The sequence below is a fragment of the Eschrichtius robustus genome, chromosome 18 (genome assembly GCF_028021215.1).
Source record: "Eschrichtius robustus isolate mEscRob2 chromosome 18, mEscRob2.pri, whole genome shotgun sequence".
NCBI lineage: Eukaryota > Metazoa > Chordata > Mammalia > Artiodactyla > Eschrichtiidae > Eschrichtius > Eschrichtius robustus.
Genome location: NC_090841.1, coordinates 39,079,371 through 39,101,233, shown reverse-complemented (window position 1 = coordinate 39,101,233; position 21,863 = coordinate 39,079,371).

Here is a 21,863-nt window from a genome sequence, read left to right as displayed (position 1 = left end):
CCTTTTCACAGGCTGCAGGTTTGTAGTTCCTGTTGTTTTTGTTTTCTGTCCCCAGTGGCTAAGTTTGGTTCAGTGGGTTGTGTAGGCTTCCTGGTGGAGGGGACTAGTGCCTGTGTTCAGTTGTATGAGAATGGATCTTGTCTTTCTGATCGGCAGGTCCACATATTGTGGTGTGTTTGGGGGTGTCTGTGGCCTTATTATGATTTTAGGCAGCCTCACTTCTAATTGGTGGGGTTGTGTTCCCGTCTTGCTAGTTGTTTGGCATAGGGTGTCCAGCACTGTAGCTTGCTGGTAGTTGAGTGACTGGGTCTTGGTGTTGAGATAGAGTTCTCTGGGAGATTTTCGCCATTTGATATTATGTGGAGCTGGGAGGTCTCTTGTGGACCAGTGTCCTGAAGAGTTGGCTCTCCCAGCTCAGAGGCACAGCCCTGATGCCTGGCTGGAGCACCAAGAGCCTTTCATCCACACGGCTCAGAATAAAAGGGAAAAAAATAGAAAGAAAGTGGATAAAATAAAATAAAATAAAGATAAAATAAAATAAAGTTGTTAAAATAAAAAATAATTATTAAGAAAAAAAAATTTTTTAAGTAAAAAAAACAGATTGATAGAACCCTAGGACAAATAGTGAAAGCACAGCTATACAGACAAAATCTCACCCAGAAGCATACACATACACACTCACAAAAAGAGGAAGAGGGGAAAAAATAATATATCTTTCTCCCAAAATCCACCTCCTCAATTTGGGTTGATTTGTTGTCTTTTCAGTTATTCCACAGATGCAGGGTACATCAAGTTGATTGTGGAGATTTAATCCTTTGCTCCTGAGGCTGCACGGAGGGATTTCCCTTTCTCTTCTTTGTTCGCACAGTTCCCGGTGTTTAGCTTTGGATTTGGCCCCGCCTCAGCGTATAGGTCGCCTGAGGGCGTCTGTTCTTTGCTCAGACAGGACGGGGTTAAAGGAGCAGCTGATTTGGGGGCTCTGTCTCACTCAGGCCAGGGGGAGGGAGGAGTACGGATATGGGGCAGGCCTGTGGCGGCAGAGGCCGCTGTGACGTTGCAGCAGCCTGTGGTGCACTGTGCGTTCTCCCAGGGAAGTTGTCCCTGGATCATGGGACCCTGGCAGTGGAAGGCTGCACAGGTTCCTGGGAGGGGAGGTGTGGATAGTGACCTGTGCTTGCACACTGGCTTCTTGGTGGTGGCAGCAGCAGCCTTAGTGTCTCATGCCCCTCTCTGGGGTCCGCACTGATAGCCGCAGCTCGCGCCCATCTCTGGAGCTCCTTTAAGCAGTGCTCTTAATCCCCTCTCCTTGCATACCAGGAAACAAAGAGGGAAGAAAAAGTCTATTGCCTCTTCGTCAGGTCCAGACCTTTTTCCAGACTCCCTCCCTGCTAGCCCTGGTGCACTAACCCCTTCAGGCTGTGTTCATGCCACCAACCCCTGTCCTCTCCCTGCGATCCCATAGAAGCCAAAGTCCTATCCTCAGCTCCCAGCCCCTGCCCGCCCTGGCGGGTGAGCAGACAAGCCTCTCGGGCTGGTGAGTGCAGGTCAGCACCAATCCTCTGTGCGGGAATCTCTCCGCCCTGCCCTCCACACCCCCGTTGCTGCACTTTCCTCTGTGGCTCCAAATCTTTCCCCCTCCGCCACCCACAGTCTCCACCCGCGAAGGGGCTTCCTAGTGTGTGGATACCTTTCCTCCTTCACAGCTCCCTCCCACTGGTGCAGGTCCCGTCCTTATTCTTTTGTCTCTGTTGTTTCCTTTTTCTTTTGCCTTACCCAGGTACGTGGGGAGTTTCTTGCCTTTTGGGAGGTCTGAGGTCTTCTGCCAGCGTTCAGTGGGTATTCTATAGGAGCAGTTCCACGTTCAGATGTATTTCTGATGTATCTGTGAGGAGGAAGGTGGTCTCCGCATCTTACTCTTCTGCCATCTTCTCCGACTCCCCCCTTTAATCCATTTTGAGTTTAGTTTTGTATATGGTGTGAGAAAGTAGTCCAGTTTGATTCTTTTGCATGTACTTATTCAGTTTTCCCAACACCACAAGTGAATAGGATGTTTTTTCAACACTGTATATTCTTGCCTCTTTGCTGTAGATTAACTGACCTTATAAGCATGGGTTTATTTCTGGAATCTCTATTTTGTTCCATTTACCTGAATCTGTTTTAGTGCCAGTGCCATACTATTTTGATAAATTTAGCTTTGTAGTATAAGTTACAATCAAGGAGCATTCTATATCCATCTTTGTTCTCCTGTCTCTAGAGTGACTGGCTATTTAGGGTCTTTTGTTGTTCCATACGAATTTTAGGATTATTTATTTTTTTAATTATAGGTATGAAAAATACCATGAGTATTTCGATAAGGATTACATTGAATCTGTAGATTGCCTTGGGGTGTATCACCATTTAAACACTATTGATATCTCCAGTTCATGAGCATTGTATGTCTGTTGATTTGTTTGTGTCATTTACAATTACATTCATCTATGTCTTATAGTTTCCAAAGTACAGGTCGTTCACCTCCTTGGTTAGATTTAATCCTAGTTATTTTCTTCTTTTTTATGCAATTGTAAATGGGATTGTTTTCTTAATTTCTCTTTCTGAATGTTCATTGTTACTGTCTAGAAATGCAACATATTTCTGTAAATTAATTTTGTATCCTGTAACTTTACTGAATTCATTTATTAGTTCTGATAGTTTTTTGGTGGCACCTTTAGAATTTTTTATATATAGTATCAGGTCATTTGCAAACACTGACAGTTTTACTTCTTGGATTTACTTTACCTCTTTTTCTTCTCTAATTGCTGTGCCTGGAAATTCCAATATTATGATGAATAAAATGGCAGGTGTGTGTATCCTTGTTTTGTTCCTCACCTTCGAAGAAATGCTTTCAGCTTTTCATCGTTGAGTATGATGTTAGCTGTGGCCTTGTTATATGTGGTCTTTATAATGTTGAGGTATGTTTCCTCTATACACACTTTTTTGAGGGTTCTGATCATAAATGGTATTGAATTTTGTCAAAAGTTTTTTTTTTTCTGGATCTACTGAGATGATTACATGATTATTATTCCTTTATTTGCTAATGTGGTGTATCTCATTATTTGACTTGTGCATATTGAAAAATCCTTACATCCTTGGGATAAATCCTGCTGGATCATGGTGTATGATCCTTTTCAGGTATTTATGGAATTTGGTTTGCTGCTATTTTGTTGAGAATTTTGCATTTATAAATAACTGGTATTCATCATCCTGTAATTTTCTCTTTTTGTGGTATCTTTGTTTTTGGTATCAGGATAAGGATGGCCTTATAGAATTATTTCAGAAGTCTTCCATTCCTGTCAATTTTTTGGAATAGTTTAAAAAGAATTGTTGTTAACCCCTTTTTAAATGTTTTATATATTTCACCAGTGAAGTCGTCTGATCATGGAATTTTGTTTGTTGGGAGTATTTTGTCTTTAATTACTAATACAATTTCATTAGTCATCATCTTTCTGTTCATGTTTTTTATTTCTTCCTGATTCAGTCTTGGGAAATTGTACGATTGAGGAAATTTTTTCACTTCCTCTAAGATGTCCATTTTTTGGCATATAAATGTAGTAATCTCTTACAATACTGGGTATTTCTGTGGTGTTGTTTCTAACTTTTATTTCTAATTTTATTTATGTTGGCTTTCTCTCTTTTCTTCTTGATGAGTCTAGCTAAAGTTCTAAAATTTTGTTTATCTTTTCAAAGAACCAGCTCTTAGTTTTGTTTTTTTCCTATTTTGGGGAAGCTGTATTTCATTTATCCCCCATCTTTATTATTTTTTCCTTCTACTGACTTCAGATTTTGTTTGTTCTTTTTTTATAGTTTCTTCAAGTTTAAAGTTATATTGCTTTTGAGATTTTTCTTGTTTTCTGAGGTAGACTGTATGGTTATAAACTTCCCTCTTAGGCCTGCTTTCTCAGTGTCTTGTAGTTTTTGCAGTTATGTTTCCATTTTCATTTATCTCCAAGTATTTTTAAATTTCTTCCTTGATTTCTTCAATGACCCATTGGTTATTTGGTAGCATGTTGTTTAAAATTCACATGTTTGTATTCTTTACAATTTTTTTCTTTTAGTTGATTTGCAGTCTCATACCTTTGTGGTTGGAAAAGATGCTTGATATGATTTCAATCTTAATTTTACTGATACTTGTTTTGTGGCTTAGCATATGATCTGTCCTAGAGAATGTTCCAGGTCCACCTTAAAAGAATGTATATTCTGCTGTTTTTGAATGAAATATTCTGTATAGATCTATTAAATCTATCTGACCTAAGGTGTTCTTTATGGCCATTGTCTCCTTACTGATTTCTGTCCACTGAAGGACAAAAGACCCTCCTATTTTGTGTTACTGCTAATTTCTCTCTGTATGGGTTAATATTTGCTTTTTGCATTAAGGTGCTGATACGTTGGGTGCAAATACATTTATAATCGTTATGCATTCTTATTGAGTTGAGCCCTTGATCATTATGTAATGTCCTTCTTTGTCTCTTGTTACAGCCTTTATTTTGTGTTATATAAGTAATGCTACCCTGGTTTTCTTTTCATTTACATTTGCATGGAATACCCTTTACCATCCCCTCACTTTCAGTTTGTGTGTGTATTTAGATCTGAAGTGAGTCTCTTGTAAGTAACATATATATGGATCTCGGGATTATTTTTTAATCCATTCAGCTATTTTATATTTTTTGACTGGAACATTTAGTCCATTTACATTTAAAATAAATATTGATAATAAGTATATACGTATGGCCATTGTTTAATTGTTTTCTGGTTGCTTTGTTTTGTTCCCCCCCCCCCTTTCTTTTATTTGCTTTCAATATGTCAGTGCCATGTTATTAGGCACACACACCTAAAGATTTGCTGTATGTTCTGGAGACATAATCCATTTATGATTATGTAAGGCCCTTCTTCATCTCTGATAATTTTTCTTGCTCTGAAATCTACTTTGCTTTTAATATAGCTACTCCAAACTTTTTGATTAGTGTTATGATAGTATATCTTTCTCCATGACTTTACTTTTAATATATCATTTATTTTATATTTAAAGTAGCTTTCTTATAGAAAGTGTTTTTTTTTTTTAATATACTCTGATAGTTTCTATATTTTATTTGGGGTACTTAGATCGTTGACATTCAATCTGATTGTCATTATAGTTGGTTTAAGGGTTTATCATAATTGTTACTCTATTTTATTTATTATCCTTTCTTTTTGTTTCTTTCTTGCTTTCCACCCTTTTTCTGACTTTTCTGGTTTTAAATACGCATTTTATATGATTCCATTTTTTTCTCTTTTCTCTTAACTTATTAATTTTGTTTCTTTTCTTGTTTTCTTTAGTGTTCACTCGAATTTGCAATGTATATTTGCAACTAATATAATTCCACTTTCAAATAAAATATACCACTTGATAGATAGTGCAAGTACCTATGAACAATTAACAGTGTTCCTAATTCCTCATTCCTGTTCTTATAACATTGTTGTCATTTGCTTCACATATCCATAACCTATAATTACCAAATAAAGGGCTGCTATTATTGTTGTGACCAAACTGTTATCTGATGATCAATAAAAAATAGGAAAAATAGATTTTATTTTACTTCACTATTTTTTTCTCTAACACTCTTCCTTTCTTTTTGCTGATGTAAGTTTCTGACCTATTTAATTTTTCTTCTCTCTGAAGAACTTCTTATAACAGTTTTTGCAAAGCAGGTCTACTGACAACAAATCATGTCATTATTTTGTTTTCCTGAGAACATCTTTACATCTTTTTCACTTTTGAAGAAGAATATTTCTGGACACACAAATCTAGATGATAGATTTTTTTTTTCTTTCAACATTTTAAGTATTTCACTATACTATCTGTTTGCCTGGATTCTGGTGAGAAGTTCAGTCTAATTCTTATCTTTGACCCTCTATAGGTAACATGGGGTATTTTACCCCTCTGGCTTATTTCATTTTTTTTCTTTGATTTTCTTCAGTTTGAAGATGTTATGCCTATCTATAGATATTTGGTATTTATCCTACTGGGTGTTCTGAGATGCCTGGATCTGTGGTTTGATGTCTGTCATTAAGTTTGGGAAATCTCAAGAATAATTAGTTAAAATAATTTATTTTACTCCATTCTTACTTCTCCTTCCATTATTACAATTACATATATGTAACACTCTGAGATTGTGTCACCATTCTTGAATACTGTTCTATCTTTTTCATTCTTTTTCTCTTTGCATTTTTGCATTGTAAATTTCTTTTTACATATTTTCAAGTTCATTAATTCTTTCTTTGGCCTTCTCCAGTCTACTACTGATCCCATAAAAGTATAATCCATTTATGTTAGAGTATTTTTTATTTCTAGCATTTCCTTTTGATTCATTCTTAGAGTTTCCATCTCTCCATTAATCATCTATTATTTTATGTTGTCTAGTTTTTCCCTTAGAGTCTTTATCATGCTAATCATAATTGCTTTAAATTCCCACCCTGCAATTCCAAAGTTTAATTCCAATTACATACTTCAAAATATAATCCCAAAATCTGTCATAACTGATTCTAGTCTTGATTATTGTTCTGTCCCTTCAAGCTGGGGGTATTTTGGGGTTTTTTATCTTTTTTTGTCTTTTTTTTTTTAATGCCTTGTAATTTTTGTTGCAATCTGAATATGATGTTCTATTCAAAAGGAACTGAGATGAATAGAACTTTAGTGTAAGGTTTTAATATTATCTGACTCAAAATTAGGTTTTCATTACTTGTAGGTGTCAGAGGCTAAATTTTTTTCCTAATTTTTTTGTTTTCACCTCCTCCATTATCTTTCTTTTATTTTTTTCTACAGACTTATTCTTAAGTAATGTTTAATACTTGCAGTTCTTTCTTTTTAAGCCCCTTATTATGCAGGAAGTCTATTGATTTGTTGGAAAGGTGTGTGAGGAGAAGTTTTCTATAGCCCTATGATTATAGGTTCTTAGCTTTTAGTCAGCCTGTTCCCATGAGGTGTGATCTTCACATGTGCTTCTCATATTTTGTCCCTTCTTTTAGGTGAGACTGGAAAGCTAGAGGAGCTGGAGTCTGATATTTCCCTTACCCTATGGGAAAGCTGAAATTTTGTATTTCCTTTCCTCCACATGGAAGTTTAGAGTGGGTTGGAGTTGGATATTTTATTTCCTCAAGATTGGATAGGTTCTGAAAAAATCTGTCAGTAATTCTCTGATAAATAATTTTCTTTGAGGCCTTATTGAGGATAACAGAATGCACTGGGCATATTCCAAAATTACTACCTTCCTCTTCCCCTCTTTAACTACAGGGGATTTTTCTCTGATCCTATCTATGAGAACTTGGTATGGCTCCTGAAGATAAAACTCACAAAAGTATTGACTTCTCCTTAAGACTGCAGTCCCCTGATAATTTTAACTTCACATTGCCCACACTGAGGTTCCAGCAATCCATCAGTTACAGTATAATTATCCTACTCCAGTATTGGATCCATTGGTGGTTTTCTGTTCTTGGGCTTCTAATCCAATAAGCTGTGGCTCTTTGTATTGCCTGATGATCATTCCAATTTGGAGGTGGGGTTGTTTTTTGCCCTGTTACCTCAATTATCTGATGGCTCTAAGAAGGGTTGTTGATTTTCAGTTAATTCAGCAGTTTCATAGTTGGAGGATGAGAATGATGAATTCCAAACTCTTTACATGCTGAAATAGAAATGAGAAGTTCTCCATATATTTTATATTTTGAATTGCTGTTGTTTGGTGCGCTCACATTAAGGATTGTTGTGTCTTATTAGAACACTGACTGTTTATCATTATGTAATGTCTATCTTTATCCATAATAAATTTCCTTGCTCTCAAGTCTGCTTTTTCTGAGATTAATAAAGCTACTCTAGCTTTCATTTGTTTAGTGTTAGCATGATATATCATTCTCCGTTTCTTTACATTATACATATATTGGGTGGACCAAAAAGTTCGTTTGGGTTTTTCCATAACATCTAACAGAAAAACCCAAATGAACCTTTTGGCCAACCCAATATAATTATATTAATATTTTAAGTTAAAATATTATAATAATAGCTTAATATTTTTAGTGTGGTTAAATATATTATAGATGATACATTATATAAGTAGACATAAATATAATTTATGTTTACAGTGGTGAGCTTTTGTTGTCATTGTTAGATAAAATGTAATTGGGTCTTCTTTTTTTTTTATCCACTCTGGCAATCTCTGTCTTTGAATTGGTGTTTAAAGTGATTATTGATGTACTTTTATTAATATATCATGTTTTTCATTGTACCTCTTTTACTGCCTTCTTTGGCTTAAATTCAGTATTTTATATGATTTTATTTTCTCTCCTATCTTAGCATATCAATTCTTCTTTTCTTTTTTAAATTAGTGTTTGTCCTAGGTTTTGTAATATACATTTACACCTAACCTAAGTTCACCTTCAAATAACACCATACCTTTAGACAAGCAGGGTAAGTATGTTATAATAGAGTATTTCTAGTTCCTCCCCTCTGTCCTTATAATTTTGTTGTCATATATTGCACTTATACATATACTGTAATAACCCAATATGTTTTACTATTATTTCTTTGAATAAACAGTTTGCTCTTTGATAAATTTAATATGATTACCTTTATTTATTTCTCCTCTGATATTTTTATTTTCTTTTTCTGACAAATATTATTTTCCTTCTCCCCCAGAACTTCTTTTAAGATTTATTACATAGTAGGTCTATTGTCAATGAATTCTCTCAGTTTTTGTTTGTCCAGTAAGTCTTTATTCCACCCTCCATTTTTTAATATGCATTTCTAGGTAGTTGATTTTTTTTTCCTTTCAACATTTAAAAAATTTTACTCCACTCTCTTATTGTTTGCATGGTTCCTGGCAATGAGTCCAATGTAATTATTATCCTTGTCTGCTATATATTGATACCAACCAGCCCCATCCTGGTTGCTTCTTTTAAGATTTTCTCTTTGTGTTTGGTATCCGTAGTTTAAAAATAATATGTTTAAGTTAATATTATTTTGATTTATTCTGGTTAGTGTTATCTCAGCTTCCTGTACCTGTGCTTGACTACCATCTATAATTAATTTAGGAACAAATTTAACCATTATTATTTGGAATATTTACTCCTTTCTTCTTCCTTCTTTTCTTCCTTTCATTTTCTTTTAGTTATTCCAGTTTTGTGCATATAACATATTTTTTAATTGTCTCTCAGTTCTTGGCTATTCTGTATTTTAAAAAAATACATTTCTCTTTTTACATTTCTGTTTGGGAAATTTCTATTGATCTATCTTCAAGCTCACTGATTCTTTTCTTGGACATATCCAGTCTATTGCTGAGACCATCAAAGGCATTTTTATTAATGTTACAGTTTGTTAACATTATTTCTAGCATTTATTTTTGATCTTAGATTATTCATTTTTCTGCTTACACTATCTCTCCTTGAATTGTGTCTACCTTTTCCATTAAAGTTCTTAACATATTAAACATATTTTAAGGCTCTTTCTGTTAACTCTTAGATCTGCACTATACCTGATTCTTTTTCTCTTAAGATTGTTAATTTTTTGATTATCATCATGAATTGTAATTTTTTTATTGCTAACCAGGCATAATATATCACATTATAGAAACAAAAGTATTATGCCTTTAGTGTGAAATTTTATGTTAAGCATGCTAGGATTTGGGTTGTCTTTAGTTTTTGCCATAGTTATAGGTGTCAGAATCTTCAAGTTCTATTGTTTTTATTTTTGCATTCTCTGCTGTTTGGTGGGGTCTCTTAAAATTGCTTCTTAGAGAGCGTGCCTTGCAGCTTTTTCAGCTGCAATCCACTGTTGTGTACTGGAGCACTGTTAACAGTGATAAGAAGTTGGGGAGGAAAATGTCCTATACTCCTATGACTAAATATTAGTTTTTAGCCTTTTAGTAAGTCCTTGTCCTTGGGCTATGACAGTCACAAGTGTTGTTCACTTTTATTTTCCCCCTTAGGTGAGTTAGGAGTTTAGAAGTGTCAGGAGTTGGGTAACTTCCCTTCCTCCAGTTCACATCATGAGCTGGTAAAGTCTTTTAAGCTGCCTTAGTAGCAGTTGGTTATGAGAATACTCTGGGTGTATTTCCAAATGCTTATTTTTCCCCTCCTTTTGCCAGAAATATGAAGGTTTTTATTTATCTCTCCACCATGAGAACCTGCTGATTTTCCTAGAGGTTAAACCCATAAATGTGTGGTGGCCCCCTAAGACTGAGGCCCCTAGGAATCTCTCACTCCCAAGCTAATCCATATTCTTCTGGCAGTAATTCATCACATTCTTTATTTATGTGATCCCAACAAGTTATGGATTAAGTAGATCTTGCTCTAGACAAATTTACCTTGAATGTGATTCTTTGTTTTTACCTGTTTCTCCAGATTTGAGAATGGCAGTTTTCTCTGTGACTTTAATTCTCTGATGGCTCTAAGAAAAGTCATTGTTAATCTAGTTTTCATCTTTTATGTTGTTTTTGTTAAAATGGTTATGATGACTTCTAAGTTCTTCACACATTGTCACTTAACCAGACCATTCTTTCAAAGATATTTGTTTTCTAAACAGCCTTAGCAAGAAATTGCATAGTTGCCTCTTCTGAGGTATAAAGCATAAATGTTTATAGTCCAGTAAATAAAAGTAATGTCTTAGAGGGCAGGTGTGTTTACTATCCACAGTAAAATATTTGGGTTCCCTATGCTCAGGGTTCTGTAATATATTCCAGCTTATGTGCAGGTGTTAGTTGACCCTTTTCACATCTTTCTGTGGGAATTGGGGGTAGGAAGACAATACAATGTTACAAACAATGTTATTCTGGCTGTTGAAATTGCTGTGAGTAATAAACTGCCCTATGTCTATGACTCAGGAGTTTATGACTTCTACCAACACTAATGAATTTATGAGATGCCAATTGTTGGCCTAATATGTTAGGTAAAATCTCAGACCCTTCACATTTCTAGACAGTTTTGTTAGCAAGAATGACCCTCTGGAAGAGGAATGTTGAGGGAATTTCAGGCAGATCGAAAAGATTTGAAGAAAGAGTTATATAATCCAAGTGCCAGGAATTACATCTAAAGACAGCTATTCAAATGGTACCCTAGGTTTGTTTCCTTTCTTGCAGGAAGTGAAACTTCCTTGGCAACCTGGAAGTCAGGTATTTCCTAATTGTAACAACTAGTACAGGTCTACAAGGACTAGTATTCTGTGATTATCCTAGAAAAGCAGTTAAGCTTATGAATATGGTTGCCCCCATAAAGCACTCATATCCCCTTGGCTCCTTCCTGAATTATATTCTAGAAGAAATATGGGAGTTATTACAGACTTATTTTGAAAATTTTGACAATTAAGGATTCCACCCTGATGATTCCTTAGCATGATACTTCTTTCTTTCTCCTAATGACAATTTCAGGCCTGTATACTTGTTACATCCTATAGATATCACTTTGGCCAAGATGTGTCTAAAGTCTTTAAACTTATTTACAGTTTAGCCATCTTGTTTTTCTTGTTCGAATTTCATGTTTGTATATTATAATAATAGTAATAATAATAATAACCACTTGTTTGCATTGATTGTTTGCTGACTCTCCCAACAGAGGCCCATATGTACCAATGTAAGGGACATAATATGTCTTTGTAAACTGTGTAATATAACGGTGTTTTTATATCTTATCTTTCTAGATAACAGTTCTGTGCACAAGTAAGATATGGTTGGAAGTAAGGTGAATTTACAGCTACTGGAATGTTATACACTGATTTTGTCATGACCGAGGGAGAGCATTGGCCCCAGAAAAGATTACTTAAACTTGATTTTTTAACTTTCTGCTGAACCTGACATCTACTGCCAGACATCTCTGACAATGTTCTGATTGTCTTCATCATTAAACTTTCTTGAGCATCTATCAGAAACAGTAGAGTATACTGCAACTCTTTAACCTCCCTTGGAAAACACCTGAAAAAAATGTTAGGATGTCTTCCTAAATCCTATTGTCACAGTCATTTCTCAATCATGGATCAGGTTAATGCTACTCTATTGATAGTGTGGACAAACAGGTCAGGTTGGGCCAATTGTTCTCAGATATTTGTCCCCAAAACATACACTAGATTCAGATATCCAAATTCATCCCTAAGACTGTGATCTAAAATAAGGCTATCTATCTCCTATGCACCTAGAGCCTGTGCTCCACAACAAGAGAAGGCACCACAATGAGAACACGTGCACTGCAATGAAGAGTAGCCTCCACTCACCACAACTAGAGAAAGCCTGTGAGCAGCAATGAAGACCCAATGCAGCCAAAAATAAATAAAATTTAAATAAATAAATAAATAAAATAAAGCTACCCTTGGTTCATTGGGAGAGCCAATGGACTTGTTGGCTTTGTGAGAGTGAGATAATGGACTTGTTATTTATGTTGACACTGCCTGCCAAGATCTCTACCATGAGAGTCATTCAATTAGAAAAGGTGATCAATAATATAACCTCTGCCTTTGAAATCATTTATTCAGTCTCAATGAACTATTGCACGTTGATTGTTATGATGCTCCTTCTGGGGAGAAAGAGAGTCTGCTGTTGTAAACACATCTTACTATACGATAATTAATGTCTCAGGGCAGGCAGAGAGGTCAATACAGAAAACTAAGGAGAAATACACCTGGATTTCTAAGGTAGACGCTTATGGTCCATGGAATTTATGGAGCAGTCTGAGTATAGAACCTTGATGGACACTGTTGAGTCTCTTCCTTATGCTTAGAATTTTATTGATAATAACCTCGAGTAAATTCCAAATGAGACAAGTTGAATGACTTTGGTGACAGCCAATGTCTATCAGATTAATCAGACATCAACAAAGTAACATACTCAGAGAAGTTTACCAGAAGCCAAGAAAGTGAATAAATTTTAGATGGTTATTGTTGGGAGACAATTTTTCATGAGTCTTTCATGTTTCTAAATGATGTATGAGAAGTCATTGATTGTCTTTGTTCAAAACTATATTCTCAATGATAATTGTATTATAAATAACCTTGGGAGAGAGAGAACATGAGCATCTCCTTCCAGAACGAAGAATAATTTTGATGACAGTCTTGGAAAAAAGACAGTGTCTTCCTTCATAGGAAACAGCAGGCATGCTCACTGTACATTACTGAAAAGTTAAGCTCAAGTTTTCTCTCCTGCAATGCAACCTTCTCCTTGTTTATCCTTCTGCATATATCTGTAAAGATACTGTTACTTGTAGAACTGGCAAAAATGCTGATAATACAGCTATTGCTTTTGCTGCAAATAATGAACTTTGTTTCTGAGTCAGAAATCTTGTGTATTCTACCAGCGTCCATGAATTTATTTGGAGGCAGGCTAATTTATAAACTAGAAGTATTATAAAATATCAGATCACTCTCAGTCTTGACAAACATACACATATATTAAATTGAAGTACTTAATAGAACTAAATATGAAATATTCAACAAATATAAGGAGATACAGAAGTGTATCTTCAGGACTTTGAAAAATGTCCAAACGGGACACAAACACAAAATTAACTGTTAAACAACAAAATTGATAACTGCAATTCAATTAAAGATAGGAACTTAATTTCTTCACCAAAATGCAGGGTGGCTTAAGGGAAATTTCATAATTAGTATTGCTAGAGGTAGGTGGGGAAATTAAAAATAATACTTTCAGAATATATCATGGACATTGACAGGTGGAGAGAAGCAATATTATCTCCAGGTAGAAACAGATGTAAAATGCCTTGGGGGAAAACCAGCACCAAATTAGACCCCAAAAATTTTCACAAAATTATCTCAAGTAATTGTGGGATTTACAATCACAATATATTTTAGTTGCTTTAGTGTAACTTGCAGCCATACAGTCCCTATGTATCTAAATATTTCCATTTTGTATTTATTAAGAAAAAGACACTGAGATTACCTATAACCAAGATTACTCTACCCAGCAAGTATCTCATTCAGATTCAACAGAGAAATCAAAAGCTTTACAGACAAACAAAAGCTAAGAGAATTCAGCACCAGCAAACCAGCTTTACAACAAATGCTAAAGGAACTTCTCTAGGTGGGAACAACAAGAGAAGAAAAATACCCACAAAAACAAACCCAAAGCAATTAATAAAATAGCACTAGGAACATACATATCAAAAATTACCTTGAATGTAAATGGATTAAATTCTCCAACCAAAAGACACAGACAGGCTGAATGGATACAAAAACAAGACCCATATATATGCTGTCTACAAGAGACCCATGTCAGACCTAGGGACACATAGAGACTGGAAGTGAGGGGATAGAAAAAACATATTCCATGCACATGGAAGTGAAAAGAAAGATGGAGAAAAATACACATATCAGATAAAATAGACTTTAAAATAAAGACTGTTACAAGAGATAAGGAAGAACACTACATAATGATCAAGAGATCAATCCAAGAAGAAAATATAACAATTATAAATATTTATGCACCCAACATAGGAGCACCTCAATACATAAGGCAAATGCTAACAGCCATAAAAGGGGAAAACAGCAGTGACACAATAATAGTGAGGGACATTAACACACCAATTACACCAATGGACAGATCATTCAGACAGAAAATAAATAAGGAAAAACAAGCTTTAAATGACAGAAAAGACCAGTTAGATTTAGTTGATATTTATAGGACATTCCAGGTGAAAGTGGCAGAACACACTTTCTTCTCAAGTGCACACGGAAAATTCTCCAGGACAGATCACATCTTGGGTCACAAGTCAAGTCTCTGTAAATTTAAGAAAATTGAAATTGTATCAAGTATCTTTGCCTGCCACAACACTATGAGATTAGAAAACAATTACAGGAAAAGAAAGCTGTAAAGAACACACAAATGGAGGCTAAATAATATGCTACTAAGTAACCAAGAGATCACTGAAGAAATCAGAGAAGAAATTTAAAAAACCTTAGAAAAAGTGACAATGAAAACACGATGACCCAAAACCTATGAGACTCAGCAAAAGCTGTTCTAAGAGGGAAGTTTATAACAATTCAATCTCACCTCAAGAAACCAGAAAAATCTCAAATAAACAATCTAACCTTATACATAAAGCAAATAGAGAAAGAAGAACAAAGAAAACCCAAAGTTAGTAGAAGGAAAGAAATCATAAGATCAGAGGAGAAATTAATGAAATAAAAATGAAGAAAACAATAGCAAAGATCAATAAGACTAAAAGTTGGTTCTTTGGGAAGTTAAACAAAATTGATAAAACTTTAGGCACACTCATAAAAAAAAAAGGAGAGGACTTAGATCAATAAAATCAGAAATGAAAAAGAGAAATTACAACTAAACCTGTAGAAATACAAAGGTTCATAAATGACTTTTAAAAGCAACTATATACCAGTAAAACGGACAACCTGGAAGAAATAGACAAATTCTTGGAAATGTACAATCTTCCAAGACTGAACCAGGAAGAAATGGAAAATATGAACAGACCAAACACAAGTAATGAAATTGAAACTCTAATTTAAAATCTTCTAACAAATGAAAGTCCAGGACAAGACGGCTTCACAGGTGAATTCTAGCAAACATTTAGAGAAGAGCTAACACCCATCCTTCTCAAACTCTTCCAAAAATTTGAAGATGGAGGAATTGTATGAGGCCACCATCACCCTGATATCAAAGCCAAACAAAGATATAACAAAAAAAAAGAAAGAAAGAAAACAACAGACCAACATCACTGGGGAACATAGATGCAAAAATCTGCAAGAAAATACTAACAAACAGAATTGCAGAACACATTAAATGGATTATACCCCATGGTCAAGTGGAATTTACACCAGGGATGCAAGGATTCTTCAATATACACAAATCAACCAATTTGATACACCATATTAACAAATTGAAGAATAAAAAAATAATATGATCATCTCAATAGATGCAGAAATCTTTTTTTGACAAAATTCAACACCCATTTATGATTAAAAAATCTCCAGGAAGTGGGCTTAGAGGGAAACTACCTCAACATAATTAATGCCATATACAACAACCCCACAACAAACATCATTCTAAATGATGAAAAAGTGAAAGCATTTCCTCTAAGATCAGGAACAGACAAGGATGTCCACTCTCACCACTATTATTCAACATAGTTTTGGAAGTTTCAACCACAGCAATCACAGAAGAAAAAGAAATAAAAGGAACACAAATTGGAAAAGAAGAAGTAAAACTATCACTGTTTGCAAATAACATGGTGCTATACATAGAAAATCCTAAAGATGCCACCAAAAAACTAAAAGAGCTAATCAATGAATTTGGTAAAGTTGCAGGATGCAAAATTAATGCACAGAAATCTCTTTCATTCCTATGTACTAACAATGATATTTCAGAAAGAAAAATTAAGGAAACAATCCCATTTATCACAGCATCAAAAAAAAAAAAAAAAACCTAGGAATACACCTACCTAAGGAGGCAAAAGAACTGTACTCAGAAAACTATAAAACACTGATGAAAGAAAGCAAAGATGACACAAACAGATGGATAGATATACCATGTTCTTGGATTGGAAGAATCAATATTGTCAAAATGACTATATTACCCAAAGCAATCTACAGATTCAATGCAATCCTTATCAAATTACCAGTGGCGTTTTTCACAGAATTAGAACAAAAAAAAATTTATAATTTGTATGGAGACACAAAAGACTCTAAATAGCCAAAGCAGTGTTGAGAAAGAAAAACGGAGCTGGAGGAATCAGGCTCCCTGACTTCAGAATATACTACAAAGCTACCATAATCAAGACAGTATGGTACTGGCACAAAACAGAAATATAGATTAGTGCAACAGGATAGAAAGCCTAGAGATAAATCCATGCACCTGTGATGACCTAACATATGACAAAGGAGGCAAGGATATACAATAGAGAAAAGACACTCTGTTCAATAAGTGATGCTGGGAAAACTGGAGCACTACATGTAAAAGACTGAAATTAGAACACCCCCTACACCATAAACAAAATTAGTCTCACAATGGATTAAAGACCAAATATAAGACTGGACACTATAAAACTCTGAGAGAAAAACATAGGAAGACCACTCTTTGACATAAATCACATCAACATCTTTTTTGACCCACTTCTTAGAGTAATGAAAATAAAAAAAGAAATAAACAAATGGGATCTAATTAAACTTAAAGGCTTTTACACAATAAAGGAAACCATAAACAAGCCATAAAGACAACCCTCAGAATAGGAGAAACTATTTACAAATGAAGAAATTGAGAAGGGATTAATCTCCAAATATAAAAAGAGCACACACAGCTCAATATCAAAAAAATAAACGACCCAGGCAAAAAGTGGGCAGGCATTGAGGGAACCTACCTCAACATAGTACAGGCCATATATGACAAACTCACAGCAAACATCATTCTCAATGGTGAAAAACTGAAAGCATTTCCTCTAAGATCAGAAACAAGACAAGAATGTCCACTCTCACCACTATTATTCAACATAGTTATAGAAGTCCTAGCCACAGCAATCAGAGAAGAAAAACAAATAAAAGGAATACAAATTGGAATAGAAGAGTAAAACTGTCACTGTTTGCAGATGACAGGATCCTATACAGAGAGAATCCTAAAGATGTCACCAGAAAAGTACTAGAGCTAATCAATGAATTTGGTAAAGCTGCAGGATACAAAATTAATGCACAGAAATCTCTTGCATTCCAATATACTAATAATGAAAGATCAGAAAGGGAAATTAAAGAAACAATCCCATTCACCACTGCAACAAAAAGAATAAAATACCTAGGAATAAACTTACCTAAGGAGGTAAAACACCTGAACTCAGAAAACTATAAGACACTGATGAAAGAAATCAAAGATGACACAAACAGATGTAGAGATGCACCATGTTCTTGGATTGGAGGAACCAATATTGTGAAGATGACTATACTACTCAGAGCAATCTACAGATTCAATGCAATCCCTATCAAATTACCAGTGACAATTTTTACAGAACTAGAACAAAAAAACTTAAAATTTGTATGGAGACACAAAAGACCCCAAATAGCTAAAGCAGTCTTGAGGGAAAAAAGCAGAGCTGGAGGAATCAGGATCCCTGACTTCAGACTATACTACAAAGCTACAGTAATCTAGACACTATGGTACTGACACACAAAAAAAAAATAGATCAATGGAACAGGATAGAAAGCCCAGAGATAAACCCACACACCTGTGGTCAACTAAAGGAGGGAAAGATATACAATACAAGGAGGTGCTGGGAAAACTGGACAGCTACATGTAAAAGAATGAAATTAGAACACTCCCTAACACCATACACAAAAATAAACACAAAATGGATTAGATACCTAAATGTAAGACAGGACACTAGAAAACTCTTAGAGGAAAACATAGGAAGAACACTCTTTGACATAAATCAGAGCAAGATCTTTTTTGATCCACCTCCTAGAATATTGGAAATAAAAACAGAAATAAACAAATGGGACCTAAAGAAACTTAAAAGCTTTTGCAAAGCAAAAGAAGCTACAAACAAGACGAAAAGACAACCCTCAGAATGGGAGAAAATATTTGCAAATGAATCAATGGACAAAAGATTAATCTCCAAAACATATAAACAGCTCATGCAGCTCAGTATTACAAAAACAAACAACCCAATCAAAAAATGAGCAAGACCTAAATAGACATTTCTCCAAAGAAGACATGCAGATGGCCAAGAAGTACATGAAAAGCTGCTCAACATCACTAATTATTAGAGAAATGCAAATCAAGACTGCAATGAGGTATCACCTCACACCAGTTTGAATGGGCATCATCAGAAACTCTACGAACAACAAATGATGGACAGGGTGTGGAGAAAAGGGAACTCTCTTGCACTGTTGGTGGAAATGTAAATTGATATAGCCACTATGGAGAACAATATGGAGGTTCCTTAAAAAACTACAAATAGAACTACCATATGACCCTGCAATCCCACTACTGGGCATATACCCTGAGAAAACCATAATTCAAAAAGACACATGCACCCTAATGTTCATTGCAGCACTATTTACAATAGCCAGGTCATGGAAGCAACCTAAATGCCCATCGACAGGCGAATGGATAAAGAAGCTGTGGTACGTATATATAATGGAATATTACTTGGCCATAAAAAGGAACAAAATTGGGTCATTTGTAGAGATGTGGATGGATCTAGAGACTGTCATACAAAGTGAAGTAAGTCAGAAAGAGACAAACAAATATTGTATATTAACACATATATGTAGAACCTAGAAAAATGGTACAGATGAACTGGTTTGCAGGGCAGAAATAGACACAGTTGTAGAGAAAAAACGTATGGACACCAAGGGGGGATAGTGGCGGGGACAGGTGGTGGTGACATGAATTGGGAGATTGGGATTGACATATATACACTAATATGTACAAAATAGATAACTAATAATAACCTGCTGTATAAAAAATAAATAAAATAAAATTCATAAAAAAAGAATAAAAGGCATTTTCCTATATATTAACAAAAACAACAACAAAATATTGGGCAGGAGGCCTAAATAGACATTTCTCCATAGAAGACATACAGATAGCCCAGAGGCACCTGAAAAGATGCTCAGCATCATTAATTATCAGAGAAATGCAAATCAAAACTTCAATGAGGTATCATCTCACACCGCTCAGAATGGCCATCATCAAAAAATATACAAACAATAAATGCTGGAGAGGGTGTGGAGAAAAGGGAACCATCTTACACTGTTGGTGGGAATGTAAATTGATACAGCCACTAAGGAGAACAGTACCAAGATTCCTTAAAGAACTAAAAATAGAACTTCCCTCTGACCCCACAATCCCACTACTGAGCATATACCGTGAGAAAACCATAATTCAAAAAGAGATATGTACCCCAATATTCATTACAGCACCATTTACAATAGCCAGGACATGGAAGCAACCTAAATATCCTTCAACAGAGGAATGGATAAAGAAGATGTGGTACATATATACAATGGAATATTACTCAGCCATGAAAAGGAACAAAATTGGGTCATTTGTAGAAATGTGGATGGACGTGTCTGTCATACAGGGTGAAGTAAGTCAGAAAAACAAATATCATATATTAACACATGTATGTGGAATCTAGAAAAATGGTACAGATGGACATATTTGCATAGCAGGGATAGAGATGCAGACATAGAGAACTGAAGTGTGGACATGGAGGCAGAAGGGGCAGCTTGTATGAATTGGGAGATATGGATTGACATATATACAGTGTCATGTGTTAAATAGCTAATGTGAACCTGCTGTACAGTACAGGGAGTTCAGCTTGGTGCTCTTGATGACTTAAATGGGTCGGCTGAGGAGGTAGCAGGGAGGTCCAAGGGGAAGGGGATATATGTATATATATATAGCTTGTTCACTTCGTTGTACAGCAGAAACTAACATAACTTTGCAAAACAATTATACTCCAATAAAAAAATAAATAAAAAGACACTTGCTAACATAACCATGTTGTAATTAACAAAATAAGGACATTAGCACTCACCTAAAACTATTATCTATTCTATAGACATTTAAAAAATAAGTCATAATTTTCCCATTAATATCAAAAAAGAATGAAAACTAAAATACATCCCATAACCAAGAAATCATTTATAACATGTTGCATCCAGTCTTTATGTTTCATCTCTTTATTCTCTTCTAAACTGCACAAGTTAATAGTCTTTTATTGTCTTTACAGACCTTGATCTTTTTTAATAGTTCCAGCCATTATTTTTTAAAGTATTCCACAATGTTGGTCTATCTGGTATTTCCTCAAGATAATATTAAAATTATACATTTTTGGCAAGCATGTGACAGATGTGTTGCTTAATTCTTTCCAATGTATTATGTTAGGAGGCTCTTGATGTTGGTTTGACTCGTTTTTGGACATTAACTTTGATTATGTAGTTAAGGTAGTTTATGCCAAATTTCTAGAGTTAAATTTTTTCCTCTGTGTAAGTAAAAAGTATATTGTGGGTGACATTTTGTGAATATCATGTGTTATTACACATCAGAATTTTACTCACTACCCTTTACTCATCTATTGATGATTCTGTCTAATTTTTCCAAATTATTGTCTTTTAACTTGATTATTTCTTCTAAACTTATCAATTGACATTATGTTATAAAAAGTTTCTCCTTAAAATACTCAAGATAACTGATTTTTAAAATATTTTGTCATGTTTATACTGTGGCTTCACATTTTCTTTGACTCATTTCATAATAGCACAGGTCTATTATAATAATTGGTCTCTCAAATGAAATTAGTTCAAGAAATATAGGTTAATGGAATTAATTTATAAATTAATCAGCCCAACTATGTATCATCTCAAAACATTTGGGTAGTATTACCAAATTTACATTAAACAATAACTGTCTAGTGAATAAATAATATATGACACAAAAGATGTCATTAACTCTGTCAATGTTCTCCAAGGAAGACCATTACTTTCTTTTACTTCAATGAGACACAATATACTTTACAGAGATTATTGTTTGAATGCCAAGCTACTATACTTGCTTTGAAAATACAGAGAACTTCTGTGTAGTATTCTATCTTCTTTTTATGTAAGTATCAATTATATTTTCTCTGCTAAATATTTCAGAGCTCTGTCATGTTATGTATTAGAACTTAACTATATATTTGAAAAGTGAAAATTGGTGAGCAATCATATGTATTGTGTTAAGTGTATTAATTATCAACGAACCTGTCATTCCATGTTTACAAAAAATTCATGTGCAAAAAGTTCTGAATTGTATTTTAATTTAAAGTAATTAAATTAATTACAGTAAACTGTAATCAATAATGTTTCATCAGAAATCAACCTG